Raw genomic sequence first — 18,310 nt, 5'->3', positions numbered from 1 at the left:
CTAATGAATTTATTTAAATTGACTGATTTCCTTATATGAACTGTAACTCAGTCAAATCTTTGAAATTGTTGCATGTTCTTACAATGTTCTTATAATGGTGCCGGAGAGGATGGCTGCCGTTTTACGGGCTCCTAACCAACTGTGCTATTTTGTTCGTTTTTTTGCATTGTTTGTAACTTATTTTGTACATAAAGTTACTACCTCACCCCCATATTATTACTTACTCTCTTGCTTTTTTGCACCCCAGTATCTCTACTTGCACATTCATAATCTGCACATCTATCACTCCAGTATTAATGCTAAATTGTAATTATTTTTGCCTCTGGGCCTATTTATTGCCTACCTCCCTACTCTTCTACATTTGCACACACTGTGCATAGATTTTTCTATTTTTCATTTTATTTTGTGTTATTGACTGTACATTTGTTTATGTGTAACTCTGTGTTGTTGTTTTTGTCGCACTGCTTTGCTTTATCTTGACCAGGTTGCAGTTGTAAATGAGAACTTGTTCTCAACTGGCCTACCTGGTTAAATAAAGGTGAAATAAATGTTTTTTTAAATAAAGTTGCTGCTACTGACCAAAAATAGCTTCTGGACATCAACACAGTGATTTCTCACCTAGAACTGGACAAAGGGTTTTATTTAATCAGTCAGACGCAAAGGATATACTGCTTCCTGGAGACCAGGCCCAAATCCCTATCATTCGCGTGAAGAAAAAATACAGTGGGCGAAGGTCGGCGTGCCTTGTGAGGATTCGTAGGTTAGTGAGTAAATCGCCACCACCATCGGTTCTGTTGGCCAATGTGCAATCACTAGCAAACAAACTGGATTATCTACGGTCAAGACTATCCTACCAACGGGACATTAAAAACTGTAATATCTTATGTTTCACCGAACCATGGCTGAACAACGACACGACACGGATAATATAGAGTTGGCTGGGTTTTCGGTGCATCGGCAGGATAGAGAAGCTACATCTGGTAAGACGAGGGGCAGGGGTGTGTGTCTATTTGTCAATAACAGCTGGTGCGTAATGTCTAATATTAAAGAAGTCTTGAGGTATTGCTTGCCTGAGGTGGAGTACCTCATGATAAGCTGTAGACCACCCTATCTACCTAGAGAGATTTCATCTATCTTTTTTGTAGCCATCTATTTACCACCACAAACCGATGCTGGCACAACGAGCTGTATAAGTCCATAAGCAAACAAGAAAATGCTCATCCAGAAGCAGAGCTCCTAGTGCCTGGGTACTTTAATGGAGGCAAACTTATATCTATCTATTTTACCTCATTTCTACCAGCAAGTCACATGTGCAACCAGAGGAAAGGAAAACTCAAGACCACCTCTACTCCACACACAGAGATGCATACAAAGCTCTCCCTCGCCCTCCATTTGGCAAAACCATAACTCTATCCTCCTGATTCCTGCTTACAAGCAAAAACTAAAGCAGGAAGTACCAGTGACTCGCTCAGTGCGGAAGTGGTCAGATGACGCGGATGCTACGCTACAGGACTATTTTGGTAGCACAGACTGGAATATGTTCCGAAATTCATCCAATGGCATTGAGAAGTAAACCACCTCAGTCACCGGCTTCATCAATAAGTGCATCGACAACATCGCCCACACAGCAACCGTACATACATATCCCAACAAGAAGCCACGGATTACAGGCAACATCCACACCGAGCTAAAGGCTAGAGCTGCTGCTTTCAAGGAGCGGAACACTAATCCGGACACTTATAATAAATCCCGCTATGCCCTCAGACAACCATCAAACAGGCAAAGCGTCAATACAGGACTAAGATTGAATCCTACTACACCGGCTCTGACGTGGCAGGGCTTGCAAACTACTACGGACTACAAAGGGAAACCCAGTTGCAAGCTGCCCAGTGACGCGAGTCTACGAGACGAGCTCAATTACTTTTATGCTTGCTTCGAGGCAAGCAAGACTGAAGCATGCATGAGAGCACCAGCTGTTCCGGATGACTGTGTGATCATGCTATCCGTAGCTGATGTGAACAATACTTTTAAACAGGTCAACATTCACAATGCCGCGGAGCCAGACGGATTACCAGGGCTTGTACTCAGAGCTTGCGTGGACCAACTGGCAAGTGTCTTCACTGACATTTTCAATCTCTCCATGACCGACTCTGTATTACCTACATGTTTCAAGCAGACCACCATGGTCCCTGTGCCCAAGAATGCGAAGGTAAGACAAAATGACTACCGCCCCATAGCACTCACGTCGGTAGCCAGGGAGTGCTTTGAAAGGCTGGTCATGGTTCACATCAACACCATCATCCCGGAAACCCTAGACCCACTCCAATTCGCATACCGCCCCAACAGATCCACAGATTACGCAATCTCAATCGCACTCCACACTGCCCTTTCCCACCTGGACAAAAGGAACACCTATGTGAGAATGCTGTTCATTGACTACAGCTCATTGTTCAAGACCATAATGCCCACAAAGCTCATCGCTAAGCTAAGGACCCTGGGACTAAATACCTCCCTTTGCAACTGGATCCTGGACTTCCTGACTGGCCGCTTCCAGGTGGTAAATGGTAGGCAACAACATATCTGCCCCACTGATCCTCCATATAGGGGCCCCTCAGGGGTGCATGCTTAGCCCTCTCCTGTACTCCATGTTCACCCACGACTGTGTGGCTAAGCACGACTCCAACACCATCATTAAGTTTGCTGACGACACAACAGTAACTGGCCTGATGACAGACAACGATGAGACAGCCTATAGGGAGGAGGTCAGATACCTGGCAGTGTGGTGCCAGGATAACAACCTCTCCCTCAATATGAGGAAGACGAAGGAGATGATCGTGGACTACAGGAAAAGGATGGCTGAACAGGCCCCCATTAACATTGATGGGGCTGTAGTGGAGCGGGTCGAGAATTTCAAGTTCCTTGGTGTCCACATCACCAACAAACTATCATGGTCCAAACACACCACGACAGTCGTGAAGAGGGCACGACAACACCTTTTCTCCCTTCAGAGACTGAAAAGATTTGGCATTTGTCCCCAGATCCCAAAATTTCTACAACTGGGCCATCGAGAGCATCCGGACCGGTTGTATCACCTCTTGATATGGCAACTACTCAGAATCTGACCGCAAGGTGCTACAGAGGGCAGTGCATACGGCCCAATACATCACTGGGTCCAAGATTCCTGCCATCCAGGACCTATATACTTGGCGGTGTCAGAGGAAGGCCCCAAAAATTGTCAAAGACTCCAGTCACCCAAGTCATAGACTGATCTCTCTGCTACCGCACAACAAGCGGTACCGGAGCGCCAAGTCTAGGTCCAAAAGGCTCCTTAACAGCTTCTACCCCAAGCCATAAGACTGCTGAACAATTAATAAAATGACTCCCCTGACTATTTACACTGTTTTTACACTGCTGCTTCTTCACTGTTTATTATTTATGCATAGTCACTTTACCCCTACCTACATGTACAAATGACCTCGACTAACCTGTATCCCAGCATATTGACTCGGACCGGTACCCCTTGTTATGTAATTTTATTAAGGAAGAAGAAGAAGAAGAAAAAGAAGAGGAAGAAGAAGACTGTATTATCAGGCTTTTTCACATACTGACTGTCCTATCACAATATGGCAATTATATATATAATTTATACTTTATTTTAAACCAATTCAAAATATATAGAAAAACAATTACAAACGACAGTGAGGGGAATATAGACTGTACATTATAAAAATAGCGTGTCTTGATAGTTTTTTGTTGTTGCTATGAGAAGAATGAATTGTGTTTATTTAATGTTCAATTTAATTCTCAAAAAGAACAAACAGAGGTTTATGACTCTTATATTTACATGAATACATTTATTAATAAGACATGTACATTCATGAATAAATTATTTAGCTAAAATAACAAAACGCGCGTGCTTACCAAAACATTGCCATGGGCGTGCATGCTTTCGTCACAGGCATAACCCGGATGTAAAGTGCCAGTGCTGACAAAAAAAAATCCTATCCTGTCGTGGAACAGACTGAAAAAAGGTGAGTTTTAAAACAAAAGGAAACATCGCTTTGAAAAAATTCTAAACTTTGCTTGTACTTGCTTTCATTCTAAGACCAAACACCAGTGAACGTGTGAGTTTGGTATCTAACAGGAAAACGGAAGGCACTTAGCCAACTTGTATCTATCTATTTTACCTTCTCAACAATCTCGACTGTTGACTTTCGAGATAGCAAGCTACACTTAGTTAGCTAACGTTAGCTCGCTAGCTAGTTGACTAGCCAGCAGACGGGTAGCTAGCTCGTTGGAAGTAAGCCCTGACAAATCGTCTACCAAACATTAGCTAATCGTTCTAAAATGTAGGAAACTACTTGTTGTAGTTTCCTACTTAGCCAGCTTGCTAGCTAGTTGTTTAGCCAGCTGAGCTAGTTAGCTAGCCAATCTACGCTGCCTCGCGCTTGTTTGACAGCTGGTTTTAGCTTGACCATTTGTGAAGGAAAGATTCATTTTATGCAGTTGGTGTGCGGGAAAGAGGTGGGTTATTCCTAGAAATGAATACATGAGTAATTCTCACAGGGGCCCTGTGCTTCAGTAAAAGCATGTTTTTCCCTTTCACATTATGAACCCACAATTTGCTCTGAAGCCACCATCCCACAACTGCCTGTATCCTGCCAAATAGTGACCATCACTTGTCTCCCGTATTTGTTTGCATGAGTTGTGCAGCACAGTGTCCATCGCCAGAAACTGAGCTCCATAGAGAATGTGAAGAGCCAGGCTGAGGGGTTGCTGCATTGCAGAATAAGGTCCTGCCTAAAGATGAGCAAACTGTGAAATTGTCAATATGGTTAACCACGCACAGACAGAGAGAATTCCAGTGGCAGATGTTTTTTAAGTGGGCGTTTTGGGGCACAGCTGGTATTTAACCAAATAAAATGTTGACGCAAGATTAGTTTTAGTACATGAAGTGCTGTGGGAAATCTCAATCATTCTTGTGTGGTCCTTCAGCATTTTTCCAGATTGTAAACACATACAGGTTGAAACTGAGGGAGCAATGTTGGAGTTTAGTTGAGCATCTGAGTGGTTTAGTGAGGTATGCTCTGAGACAGCATAGATAACAACAACTGGGACACCCACTACAGTCCCAGTCCAAAAAGCTGCCCTCAAGGAGCTGCACTAGAAGTACTCATTCACCTGCCACACACCTGCTCCAACAGACACCTCAAAACTGATAGGCCTACACTATTTCAGTGTAAGTGAGAGTTTTGGCTCTATTGATGAGGAAAATGGGGCCTGTGAAAGTCTGAAGACAGACAGGTGTTTAGTTGTGGCTTGAGTGCAGAGACTTCATCTTGGCAGCTGTTTAACTGAGAAAGTCATTTTGGTGTGAGTGGAGTACTTGTCTGACTGGAGTACTTACCTTGATTTGACATGCTGGCCTCACCAGTCAGTGTGGCTGTGCTGAGAGACAGCCATCTCATAACGGTAAGGAAAACCCTGTGGTTGTCAACAGGAATGTGCTTCTCTGTATGAAGACAAATTTTGTACATGCTGCCAGACTGCGTTGACGGGAAAGGATCCTCAGAGCAGGCACAGGGTTCCATTGTTCCGTAGTTAGTCAGGCTGTAATCAGTGATTAGGCCAAAATGGTATAAGACATTTCCGTTGCACAATACCTTCATGACAATGACTGGCGATGGAACACTTCAAAAGTTACCGGTACTGCAATGCCTACCTAGTCGTTTCACTGCACACAAACTCCTAGCCAGCCATCACTTCCCAGCCAACTCTATCCGTTCTATGTTATGATATGTTAAATTGGACAGCACTCGATTTAGTGGAGATGCACTCTACACACCATCCCCTGGCCCTCCTCACCATCCATAGGACAGAACACTTTGTTTTATTTACGCGAGGTGCTTCTGTAACTGCTAGGAATAACAGCCAATGCATGGCGGAGGGCAAGCTAATGTAATCTGACAGCAATGGAGTGGTAGAGGCCGCTCAGGCATCGTAAAGCTGTCGCTGTTTAAGCTCCTAAATTTGTCGCTAATACCCGCCTGCCTCAGCTTCCACATGGCCACAGAGCTATGAGGAGAAGAGCACCGGAGTGTGCATCCAGGCAGTTTAGTTGTGTAACTGTGTCTTTCCACCTGTGTTAAGTATATATGTGGATAATGGTGGTAATAGGTGTGTGTGTGCAGCTCCAGTAAATGTGTGTGAGTCACTGTGACACTACAGGTGCAGCTTTAGAAGAAGCCCATTTCTCACAATGCTGATTACTTGTGAGGGAATGCAACAACTATTGAATTAGTTTGCTGAGAGGTTGGAAATTGAAATATGGATTGGGGTCGCAAACGCCTGCCTGTGCGATTGGCTGTTTTGGATGTGTGGGATGAAATGTATTTTGTGACTGATGCAGACAGTGGCGGTATCTAATGGTTTTCCACTGCTCGTTCCTGCATTCCAATAACAGGATAGGAGCAGGAGTGACACAGACGAAGTGGATGTTTTTAGTCATCTTAAAGAGATGCCAGGCCATTTTTCAGCCAGACTAACACCAAGCCTGCTGCTCTTCCATTACATTATGGCATCCATTTTAAAGTGAAACACAAACCCAGGGCCTGTTTCCCAAAGGCATCATAAGGCTAAGTTCATCGTTAGAGCCTTCGTAGGAGCATTGTTAACTTCTTATGGCTGGGGGCAGTATTGAGTAGCTTGGATGAATAAGGTGCCCAGAGTAACCTGCCTGCTACTCAGGCCCAGAAGCTAAGATATGCATATTATTAGTAGATTTGGATAGAAAACACTCTGAAGTTTCTAAAACTGTTTGAATGATGTCTGAGTATAACATAACTCATATGGCAGGCAAAAACCTGAGAAGAAATCCAATCAGGAAGTGGGAAATCTGAGGTTTGTAGGTTTGCCTATCCAATATACAGTGTCTATGGGGTCATATTGCACTTCCAAAGGCGTCCACTAGATGTCAACAGTATTTAGAACCTTGTTTGATGCTTCCACTGTGAAGGAGGAGGGAATGAGAGCTGATTGAGTCAGGGGTCTGGCAGAGTGCCACGAGCTCACTCAGGCGCACCCCCGTGAGAGGTAGCTGTGTTCCTTTTAGTTTCTAAAGACAAAGGAATAATCTGTTTGAAACATTATTGAAGATTTATCTTAAAAACATCATAACGATTGATTCTATACATCGTTTAACATGTTTCTACGAACTGTAATGGAGTTTTCTGACTTTTCGTCTGGCCTGCGCGAATTTTGATTTTTTAACTAAACGCGTGAACAAAAATGAGGTATTTGGAGGTAAACCTGCTGTTTTCAACTCTCTAGAGACCGCAGGAGCGGTAGAGATACTCTTAATGATCGGCTATGAAAAGCTAACTGACATTTACTCCTGAGGTGCTGACTTGCTATACCCTCGATAACTTCTGTGATTATTATTATTTGACCATGCTGGTCATTTATGAACATTTGCACATCTTGGCCATGTTCTGTTATAATCTCCACCCGGCACAGCAAGAAGAGGACTGGCCACCCCTCATAGCCTGGTTCTTCTCTAGGTTTCTTCCTAGGTTTTGGCCTTTCTAGGGAGTTTTTCCTAGCCACCTTGCTTCTACACCTGTATTGCTTGCTGTTTGGGGTTTTAGGCTGGGTTTCTGTACAGCATTTTGAGATATTAGCTGATGTACGAAGGGCTATATAAAATAAATTTGATTGATTGATTTGGACATAAAACATTTATTGTGGAACTGGGATTCCTGGGAATGCATTCTGATGAAGATCATCAAAGGTAAGTGAATATTTATAATGCTATTTCTGACTTGTTGACTCCACAACATGGTGGGTACCTGTATGGCTTGTTTTTGTGTCTGAGCGCCGTACTCAGATTATTGTATGGTGTGCTTTTTCCGTAAAGTTTTTGGGGAAATCTGACACAGCGGTTGCACTAAGGAGAAGTTTATCTAAAGCACTTGTATCTTTTATAAATGTTTATTATGAGTATTTCTGTAAATTGATGTGGCTCTCTGCAAAATCACCGGATGTTTTGGAGGCAAAACATTACTGAACACAACGCGCCAATGTAAACTAAGATTTTTGGATATGAATATGAACTTTATCGAACAAAACATGCATGAAGTCCTATGAGTGTCATCTGATGAAGATCATCATTTTATCTCTTTCTGCTTTTTGTGTCTTCTCTCTTTGGCTGGAAAAATGGCTGTGTTTGTGACTCGGTACTGACCTAACATAATCGCGTGGTATGCTTTCGTCGTAAAGCCTTTTTGAAATCGGACACTGTGGTGGGATTAACAACAAGTTTATCTTTAAAATGGTGTATAATACTTGTATGTTTGAGGAATTGTAATTATGAGATTTCTGTTTGAATTTGGTGCCCTGCGCTTTCACTGGCTGTTGTCAAGTCGATCCCGTTAACGGGATATCAGCCAATCTCAGGCGTAAGAAGTTAAATCCAAGCTTTTTCCGCCAACCACCATTATTAACGTTGCACTTGAAAATGCTTGGAATTTAATGCTTGCCTCAGACCACTCGTAGAACAGCTAAGTGCGCCGTTAGATGCCCTCCCACGTCATTTTAAACACAGAAGATCTCCGCTAAACAGAATCAAATAGTGTATCTGTCTCTCTGTGACTGCCCATAACTACAAATACAGAGTTGTCAATGTCTTTGCAATTAATTCCAAGCTATGTTTAAAAAGGTTATTCAAATGAAAACTGAGAACTGCATTCAAATATAAACAATGAGCTATACGCCTCATATATCATATAGAAATACGTTTCATGTTCTATTTTGCTAATTTCTCTAATTTGCCTCAATATATTTCATGATGTGTAGCCTAACATGCGCAATGATGTGCCAATCGGTGACTTAGTGCATTTTTATTAGGTAAGCATTAGAATAAGACGCCTCAATATTTACAGCCTTAGGTGGTAACTTTTGTCTAAGTTCTGATCCGTCGTCAGCATTCTGAAATCATTCTAATGTTAAGGCAAGATTTTTAATGGAGAAAGCTGATCCGAGAGCAGCACTGCTTTTCTTTCCAGCCTATCAGTATCGACACATGCTCCTACAACGGACTTAGGTACCTCTCTGGATGTTGTTTTGGGAAACGTGTATTACATCTTTGGCCGTTATAGGAAAGATGCATTGTTAAAACACTCGTAAGTGGGGGCGGAGCTAGCATGTTGGAGTGAACGGCTGCGTGTGAGAGGCTCCTGCAACTTTTTTGCGAAATAATCTAACTTAACCTACTTTATGATACTTTTTACAACAAACGTTTCTTTCTAATACAACATCGTAACTTTCTGTGTAAAAATGCCGAGTAATAAGCGACCAAAGGACAATAAATCCACATCGGAGGCCTACTCCACACCAAACAACGAGACAGACATGGCGGAAGGCACAGGCAACAACGTGACACTTAAAGAACTTACCCAGGGTTTGGGAGAACTACGTGTTGCTTTAGCTGAGGATCTTAAGGCTACTATTGCTGAACTGGACACCAAAATCGAGGGCACCATTCGAGCGGTCGCTTCGCAGGGCCAGAGTATTGTGGACCTTGAGAGGGCTTCTGAATTCAGCGCTGGTAGGATCGACGAGTTAGAGAAGCTGTGCTCGTCACTACAGGGTACTGTGCAGAGGCTTTCTGTGAAAGTGGTCGACCTGGAGGGCCGTTCCAGACGTAATAACCTTTGCGTTGTTGGTCTGGCAGAGGGGGTAGAGGCGGGCTCTCGCCCCACCGACTTCTTCGCCAAGCTATTGAAGGATGCAATGGGATCGGACGTTTTGGCTTCGGACCCCCAGCTGGACCGTGCACATCGCGCCCCTGTCCCAGTGCCTGGACCGGGTCAACGCCCTCGCCCAGTAATCATCTGTTGTCACAGTTTCAAGACCAAGGATCTTATCCTGCACGAGGCCCGAATGAGGGGCAACCTGTTACATAAAGGGCACCCCTTCCGTGTCTGATGATTATGCGCCCGATGTGGCAAAGGACCGTGGCGGCTACAGAGATGTCATGGCCAAACTCTACAAACTCCATCTTCGCCCAGCCTTGCTCTTCCCTGCAAGACTAAGAATTACCCCGCCCTCCGGTGAGAAGATGTGGCTCTCCTCGGTTTTGGACGCAGAGAAGTTTATCCGGGAACATACGCCAATCCCCCGTACAGGTTAGAGTGCCTTGTCATTGTGTGTTAGGGTCTGCTCATGGAATCGAATCCATACTAAACCATAACGGGTGAAACCGTATTGAACGGTCTCAACAAGGGCTACCGAACATGTAAGATGCTGTGGAGGGCGGTCTTGGCTCTCAATTAAAGTCACTTTCATTCTGGCTGTGTTCAGAGCGATGCCTATTTAGGATGCCTTCCAGGTTTGATCATTGACACTTTCGGATGAATATACTTATATTCCCCCCATTTTTTGTTTTTGTTTCGTTATTTATTTTTTAATTCTTACATTTATTGTTATTACAATACCATTTATTTAAAGCTTGCAGGGGACTGGGGGTGATGGTGGGGAAGGGGCAGACACAGACACCTGGATAGCAAGTGGATGTTTTGTGCCGTTCTGCCTTTGATATAGCCGAGGGCCGCTCTCCCGATTAGATCCCTACCAGCCCTCTGTAGTGTCTAGGTAGGTGTGCGTACATATAATTATTATTTGTACTTTATAATTATTTTCTCTTAGCATGTTACTATTATGTATGTGTATATTTTAAATTAGTGTAGATTATTACTCTGGGGCATGAATGTTTCTGTATGTATGGGTATGTATGTGTATATGCGCATATGTAGATATGTATGGGTGTGGGTGTGTGTGTGTATGTATATATGTGTATGTATACATGTATATAACCTTTTTATTTATTTATTTTCTGACTGGGGGATACGTTTAATTTAGAAAAATTCTTGTTTCCGATCTAACCCACAATATGTAAATGTACGGCTGTCTAAGTTGGTTGCTGATGGTTCATGTTTAGACCGGCAGTGCTTAGCAAAATAATCTTGTGATGCTATATCTTGCTTATCTCAGGGATAGATAGACCCAAGATGACGCTTAAGTGCGCAATATGTTTATGTTGCAACTTATTCTCTTTAGGTTTATTAGATGCTAATTGGACACTTTATTCGCGGGAGCCTCCTCAGTTCATATGTTAGTAGAAGTTCTAGGATAGTGAGAGGTGAACGTACAGTTGGGATTTTATTTTTGTTTCATCTCTTGTTCGAGGTCGCGCCGTGCTTTTTTGGCATCGGTCAGACAATGTGTTTATTATTTTTATTTTAATTTTATTTTCTCTCCTATTTGTGTATGCCTGTTAAAGGTTGGTTCAGCGGGGGGGTAAATAGTGGGGAAAGTGGTGGAACAGGGTGGGAAGTAAAGGGGCTTGCAGGGGGGGAGGGGCTGTTTGGATACTGCTCGGGTGTAGCTGCTACATATGCTGATCGTGATGGTTTGGTGCGCTTTCTTACCTTTTTATTGAGTTACAAGTTATGCAGGCCACCATAGGAACTACAAATGAGAGGGGGGCGGGGCTCACATTCACTTCCTGGAATGTCAAGGGCTTAAACGAACCAATTAAGAGAGGCAAGGTCCTAGCCCACTTGAAAGCACTCTCGTCTGATATCATATTTTTGCAAGAAACCCATCTGAAAAATAATTCTCACAGCAGACTTAAATGTAGGTGGGTGGGGCAAGTGTATCACTCTAACTTCTCTGCCAAAACGAGAGGCACAGCGATTCTGGTACGGAAAGGAATTCCCTTTCTACATAAAACCACTATTGTGGATAAAGAGGGTCGTTATGTGATCGTAATAGGAGAGATCCACTCTACTTCTGTAACTCTACTAAATATCTATGGGCCAAACATTGATAACCCCTCTTTTTTCAAAAGAGTCCTTGCCCTGATTCCAGATATCTCCCATACTAACCTGATCATTGGAGGGGACCTTAACTGCGTGCTAGACCAATATTTGGACAGGACCCCCACCCCCTATTCAAGTGAATTCTTGAATACCTACATAAAGAATTCTAACTTATTTGATATATGGAGGATCACTAACCCTACGGGCAGGGAATACTCCTTTCACTCTCATGTTCACAATGCTTATACTCGAATTGACTACTTTTTGGTTGATGCTAAACTACTCCCCTATACCTGTAATGTGAAGTATCATGATATTATAATCTCGGACCACAGTCCACTCACCTTCTCCCTGAGATTGGGTGACATGGTACCAAACGAGAGGGTCTGGAGGTTAAATCCTCAGCTCCTCACAGAACCAACATTCTGTGAACATCTTAAAGACCAAATAACATTTTTCTTTGATACCAACGACATCACAGAGACTTCCCCAGCATTACTGTGGGAAACACTTAAGGCTTATTTGAGAGGCTGTATCATCTCCTATCAGACTGCCAGGAGTAGGCAAAACAAGGGAAAATTGGTAGAACTGGAGGGACAAATTCACTTACTGGATAGGGAGAATGCTAGACATCCATCTATGGAGAAACATAAAAAAATTACCTCTTTAAAATTTGAATATAATCAGACTCTCTCAGCTAAAATTGCTAAATCTTTTCTCTACGCCAAGCAAAAATATTTTGAGTTTGGTGACAAACCACACAAATTACTCGCCAGACAACTTCGAAAAATTGTGAGTGACCGAATGATTCACAAAGTTAAGTCTGCATCTGGGGAATTACTCTTCCCCCAAAGACATCAATGACAGATTCCGTCAGTTTTATGAGACTCTATATACATCTAAAGCCGATTCTAACCCCTTAATTATGCAAAACCTTTTGGATGACTGTAATCTTCCTGCCCTGAACCAGGAAGATTCTAACTTCCTGAATAAGGAATTATCTCTTGAAGAAATTCGAGAAACAATCAAAACTCTAAAGAGTGGCAAGACCCCGGGCCCAGATGGATACCCGGGTGAATTCTATAAAACATTCAGCAACATGCTCTCTCCCTACCTGCACAAAATGTTGGTTCAGTCCAGAGAGGATGGAGCTCTCCCATCTACTTTGGATGAAGCATTCATTACAGTTATACATAAGAAGGGTAAAGATCCGGAAGAGGTAGGGTCATACAGACCAATATCCCTCCTCAATACAGACCAAAAGATTTTAGCAAAAACCCTGGCTAACAGGCTTAGCACTTTAATTGGCAAACTGGTCCATTCGGACCAGACCGGCTTTATCCCGAACAGAAACTCATTCTTCAATCTCAGGCGCCTCTTCAACATTATGTATTCTCAGAGGTTACCAAACATGGACCTTGCCGTTATATCTCTTGACGCCGAGAAGGCTTTTGACCAAGTTGAGTGGTCCTATCTATTCAAAGTCCTACATAAATTTAATATTGGAGATGGGTTCATAAATTGGATCCAGCTTTTATATAGGAACCCCTGTGCGAGAATACTCACTAACCAATCATTGTCGCCCCGATTTAACCTCTACAGAGGGACAAGGCAGGGTTGTGCGCTGTCGCCGATGCTCTTCGCCCTAATCATTGAACCTCTCGCTCAGACGATTAGATCTGATGCAGCAATACACGGCTATAATACTAAAGATACTCTAAATAAGATTTCCCTATACGCAGATGACATTCTCCTCTATGTAACAGAACCCCAAGCTAGTATTCCAGCTATTCTTGATGTGATTAATTTGTTTGGTACCTTCTCGGGATACAGAATAAATTGGAACAAGAGTGAATTAATGCCCATACGGTTACAAAACACCTCCTGGCTAGAACATCTTCCACTTAGGTAAATTTTTCTGAAGATAACTTATCTAGGAATTGTAGTTACCAAACAATATTCCTTACTATTTAAAGAGAATTTCCCCTCGCTGATGCAAAAACTAAAAACAAACATACAATTTTGGAGAACTCTCCCAATTTCTCTGCTCGGAAGAATTAATGCCATTTAAAATGGTCTTCCTCCCACAACTGCTCTACCTATACCAGAACATCCCAGTATTCATACCTAAATCCTTTCATAAACAACTGGACTCAATTATCAATCCTTTCATCTGGGATTATAAAACACACAGGATAGGTAAAAAACACCTCTGCAAATCCAAGATGGAAGGAGGATTGTCTCTCCCAAATTTTATATTTTATTAATGGGCCGCTAACCTCCGTGCGGTTACGTTTTTGCTGGATGACGCACGTCCGTCACCCACCTGGCTTAGTATGGAGCGTGAGGAGTGTCACCCCTTCTCTATTGGTGCTGTGATTTTGTCGCCTGTCAATCTGGAGAGGTCACTTTATCGTAACAATCCTATTATACATTGCACAGTCCGAATCTGGAAGCAAATTAAAACCCACTTTGAGCTTAGACCAATGTCATTCATGCTCCCTGTTGCCAGGAACCCCTCCTTTGCCCCCTCCAACCTTGATAACACCTTTGAGCAATGGGGAGAGTTGGGGATAAGTACCATAGGGGATTTATATATAGAAGGGACCTTTGCTTCCTTTGAGTTGCTGAGGGAAACTTATAATCTTCCCAGAAATAACTTTTTCAGATACCTACAAATCAGAGACTATGTTAGGAAACACCTCCCAACATTTGGGAACGCTAAGCCTTCCATGTTTGACGGATGCATAAAAACATCCCCCACCTCAGACAAACTGATATCTCGTTTATATGACTCTTTTCAATCGGTTAGCACACCCTCTACAGAGGCCATTAAGGCAAAATGGGAGGAAGAACTAGGGACTGACATTTCGATGGCAGACTGGGAAGATAGCTTGGAGTATATCCACACCTGCTCCATTAACTCCAGACATCGGCTCATACAATTCAAGGTATTACACAGATTACACTATTCCAAAACCAAACTGCATAGGATATTTCCTGATACATCCCCTTTGTGTGATAAATGTCAGGCTGCACAGGGTACACTTCTCCACTGCTTTGCCCTATGCTCTAGCTTGCATGGTTACTGGTGTGGAATTTTTAGGATCCTCTCTGAAGTTCTGGAGACTTCAATTGACCCAGACCTGCTTCTGATAATCCTGGGAGTGTCTGATTCCCTAATCGGAATAACCAACCCCCAAAAACAACTCATCTCTTACAGTCTCATTTCGGCAAAAAAACTAATCTTGTTGTTCTGGAAAAAGAGGGAAGCGCCCACTACCAAATTATGGCTCAGCGAATTGGCAAACACTGTACACTTAGAAAGGATTAGATAAATTCTGAACAATAAATTATTAACATTTGATCAGATCTGGCAGCCTTTCCTCTCTTACTTGGACCATTCGGCGCTGTGAATTTGTACTTTTTAACGCACTCTCCATTGTAATATTTTAATCCACCTCTGGGCAGCACGTGCTGGCACCGCCACCCGAGCAGCGGGGAGGGGTATAAGGGGAAGGGATAAAGGGGGGGAATAAGGGGGGGGGTGACACCCACCCTCTTTCTTTCTACCTGTCCTTGTTTTGTATGTCTTGTTTTGTAATAATTGTTTTGTACCCAGAACTCTGGATCTTTTTATTTCTGTCTGCTCTTTTATGTTTAGTTAAAAATTGTATACCTGCCTTTCATACCTATACACCATTCCTGTGTGTGTTCAATAAAAAATATTTGAACGAAAAACACTCGTAAGTGTAAATTCCATCGGTATCGGGAAACCGAGCACAGCTCATTCCATCTGCCATTTAGATGTATTTAAATGTGCTGCTGTGCTGGTGGCGGTTTAGCTTAGTGAGCGTCTGGCTGGCTGGGTGTGGAGAGTTGTGGGCTGGAGGCCTGCCTGGTCTGGGGGCTAGAGACCCACTTCTCCCTGGCCGAGTAGCCTTGCCGCTGACCCCGGGAAGCTATCTGAATATCAATGACAATGCAGTGATTTAGAAGCGGCCGTGGCCCCAAAGTCAGATCTAATCGTGCTGGTATTTACTGCCATTTGAGCTTGGAAAGCAGCAGTAGACCATCTTGCTGTTGTGATGCGAGGCCAATTGAATTCAAAGGTAATTTCCATATGGCTGTTTGGTATTTGGGGAATGAATCACCCATCTAGGGGTAGTATCTCTGAGGGTTGGGTGAGACAGGGTTTAAGCGCTGTGCAAATTCAAGGTCAAAGGTGAAATTATACAAGGAGATGCCCAGACATGGATGGAGGGAGAAAGATAAGAGTGAGACTTTACAGAGGGAGATACTAAACTATCGTCTGGTAAATTGGGAGTGAAAGCAACGGGTTTGATGCATGTGGAGTGAGGAGTGTTATGTGTAAAGATGGAGATAAAAAGATGAACAAATTTAGATAAGATGGAATGAGAAAAGGAGTTATGTAGTAGGTGAGGCGGAGGTATAGAGAGAGCGAGTGAGATGTGGGGGGGGAGGTGATGTTGGGGGTGGAAGAGGATTGCGGTAGTGAAATCGATAGTTCATACCATTCTGAAATTGAGTTTCTTTTTGTTTTTTTTTGTCAGAAACAGGTATGGCGGGTATAATATGAAATGGCTCTGGCTGAGGACCGTTACTCGAGCAGCAGTATTGATTCCTGGGCCGTGTTCCAATTATAGTTGGGTGTTTTTGTCCGAGGCCCTCGCTCTGCAGCCCTTAAAAAGCCGGGGACAAGGCCGGGCAAAGTTTTTGGGTGCTGACTGACTTTGTCTTATCGCTTCCCCAAAGCGGCCCACTTTTTCAGTCATCAAAGAAGTTAGCTGGGAAATATAGTGTGCTGTCTCACTGGGTCTCTGAGGACATCACTAGAGAATGGAGATTTCCCCCATGGCCGTCTCTCTTAAGAGATTCACTGGCATTACAGCAAAAAGAAAAAATAAGCTTGTGTGTAGGGTTGTCAGTGTGTGTCTGTGGCTAAGTGGATTTGAGTTTCTTTGTTGTGGGAGTGGGTTTGCATAACCTATGTGTAGGAAACATACATTCTTTGTACACGTGTGTATTTGTGGGGGCAGCTTAGAAAAACAACACCAGGTTGCAGACTCTCTTCTCTGGCTGAATGGCAGTAGAATGACAGCAGATTGCTCTGTGGCTTCCTCCACGCTGCACTTAGCAGTTCATTGTGTGTGCAGCCAGACATGAGCAGAGAAATTGCAGCTGTTTGTCGCCTTTGTTCCTGGAGGATTTCCAAGGTAAAATGGCATGTAATTTCCAGCCTGATGTCCTTGCCTTTGCTCCTGCTTTTAGAGAGCCTTATCTGAGTTTGGAATTGGGGGAGAGGGGGCTGCTGGATCGTGGAACAATGTAGGACAACTTTCTGGTACTCTTGAAGTTCAGTAAAGAGTTATTGGGTTGTTTGTCTCTACTAGTGGACTCTCTCCTCTTTCTCTAGCATCTGTCCCATCTGTATTTTATTCCTTTTCTCTCCCTCCCATCTCTCCAAATAATTTCAGGCTCATGGAAAATGTTTCCCCACTTGTGTGTTAATGAAGTGGATGAATATTCATGAGGCAGAGCTGACATCGCTGTGGAGATCTTGTGAAGGGAATATGGAGTGGCAGGGCTAGACATGAACTTTTTGCTTGTCATGCCACTAACACCATTTGCACGTCATTGTATGATCAAGGACCCATGCATTACTATCTATTTTTACCATAGAGAATCAGACCAAAATGTATGCTACACTCTTTGAATAGTCGAGCCTGTCTCAAAATACAACACTGTCCCTTTAAGGCTCTCCTGGAGGATGGTTAGCCACCCTTGGTAGCCTATAAAATAGTGCAACGTTAGAATTACATCAAAATACTTTTCCCTACAGGGCTCGACATTAAGGGAGTCCCGTTGTCCCTGTGATGATGATAAATGTATATGTTTTAAAACGGACTGTTTTAAAATTCATCCAACCACTGCACATAATTTTTTTTTTAACCAATGAGGCTGATGCAACAGATCAGACCGTTTAGCTTAAAATGTTGATTGTTTGCTTATAATATAAAGAAATAAAACTATGCGTGAATGTTCCCCAATGCAATTAGCAGGAAAAGATCTTTCTCAAAAGCGCACCGCATGCACCAGTGGGTTCATGTAAAAATGAAGGGGAGATCTAAAGATGCATTATCTAGCATGGCTTACTAATATGACTAGGACTATGCTGTTGGACAATAAAATAATGTTGATTTGAAAACTAGTAGAACATGAGAATCATGCTGTTTTCAATGGCGTATTAAGTGTTAATAAAATAATTCCCTCAACATTTCTATGGTTGTATTTTGGCTATGCTAGGTTACTTTGAAACAAGGTACATGCTTCATAAAATTACATTAAATGTCCAGGTTTTAAACAATTATGTTTACGGTTAAATAGTTTTAAAATGCGAACCGCCCCCG

General features: G+C 42.9%; 1 protein-coding gene across 1 annotated transcript in view; it reads left to right on the top strand.

Annotated features, from left to right (window-relative positions):
- Positions 1-3,959: 3,959 nt before the first annotated feature.
- Positions 3,960-18,310, top strand: part of spop (speckle type BTB/POZ protein) — a 124,288-nt gene continuing 109,937 nt past the window's right edge. Inside the window, exon 1 of the mRNA XM_055898230.1 lies at positions 3,960-4,031. The gene's annotated coding sequence lies outside the window, so the exon portion shown is untranslated. The remainder of the gene's footprint in view (positions 4,032-18,310) is intronic.

Source organism: Salvelinus fontinalis, chromosome 34, assembly GCF_029448725.1.
Source record: "Salvelinus fontinalis isolate EN_2023a chromosome 34, ASM2944872v1, whole genome shotgun sequence".
Taxonomy (NCBI): Eukaryota; Metazoa; Chordata; class Actinopteri; order Salmoniformes; family Salmonidae; genus Salvelinus; species Salvelinus fontinalis.
The sequence above is the reverse complement of the archived record's forward strand: the minus strand, read 5'-3'. Positions and strand labels throughout refer to the sequence as shown.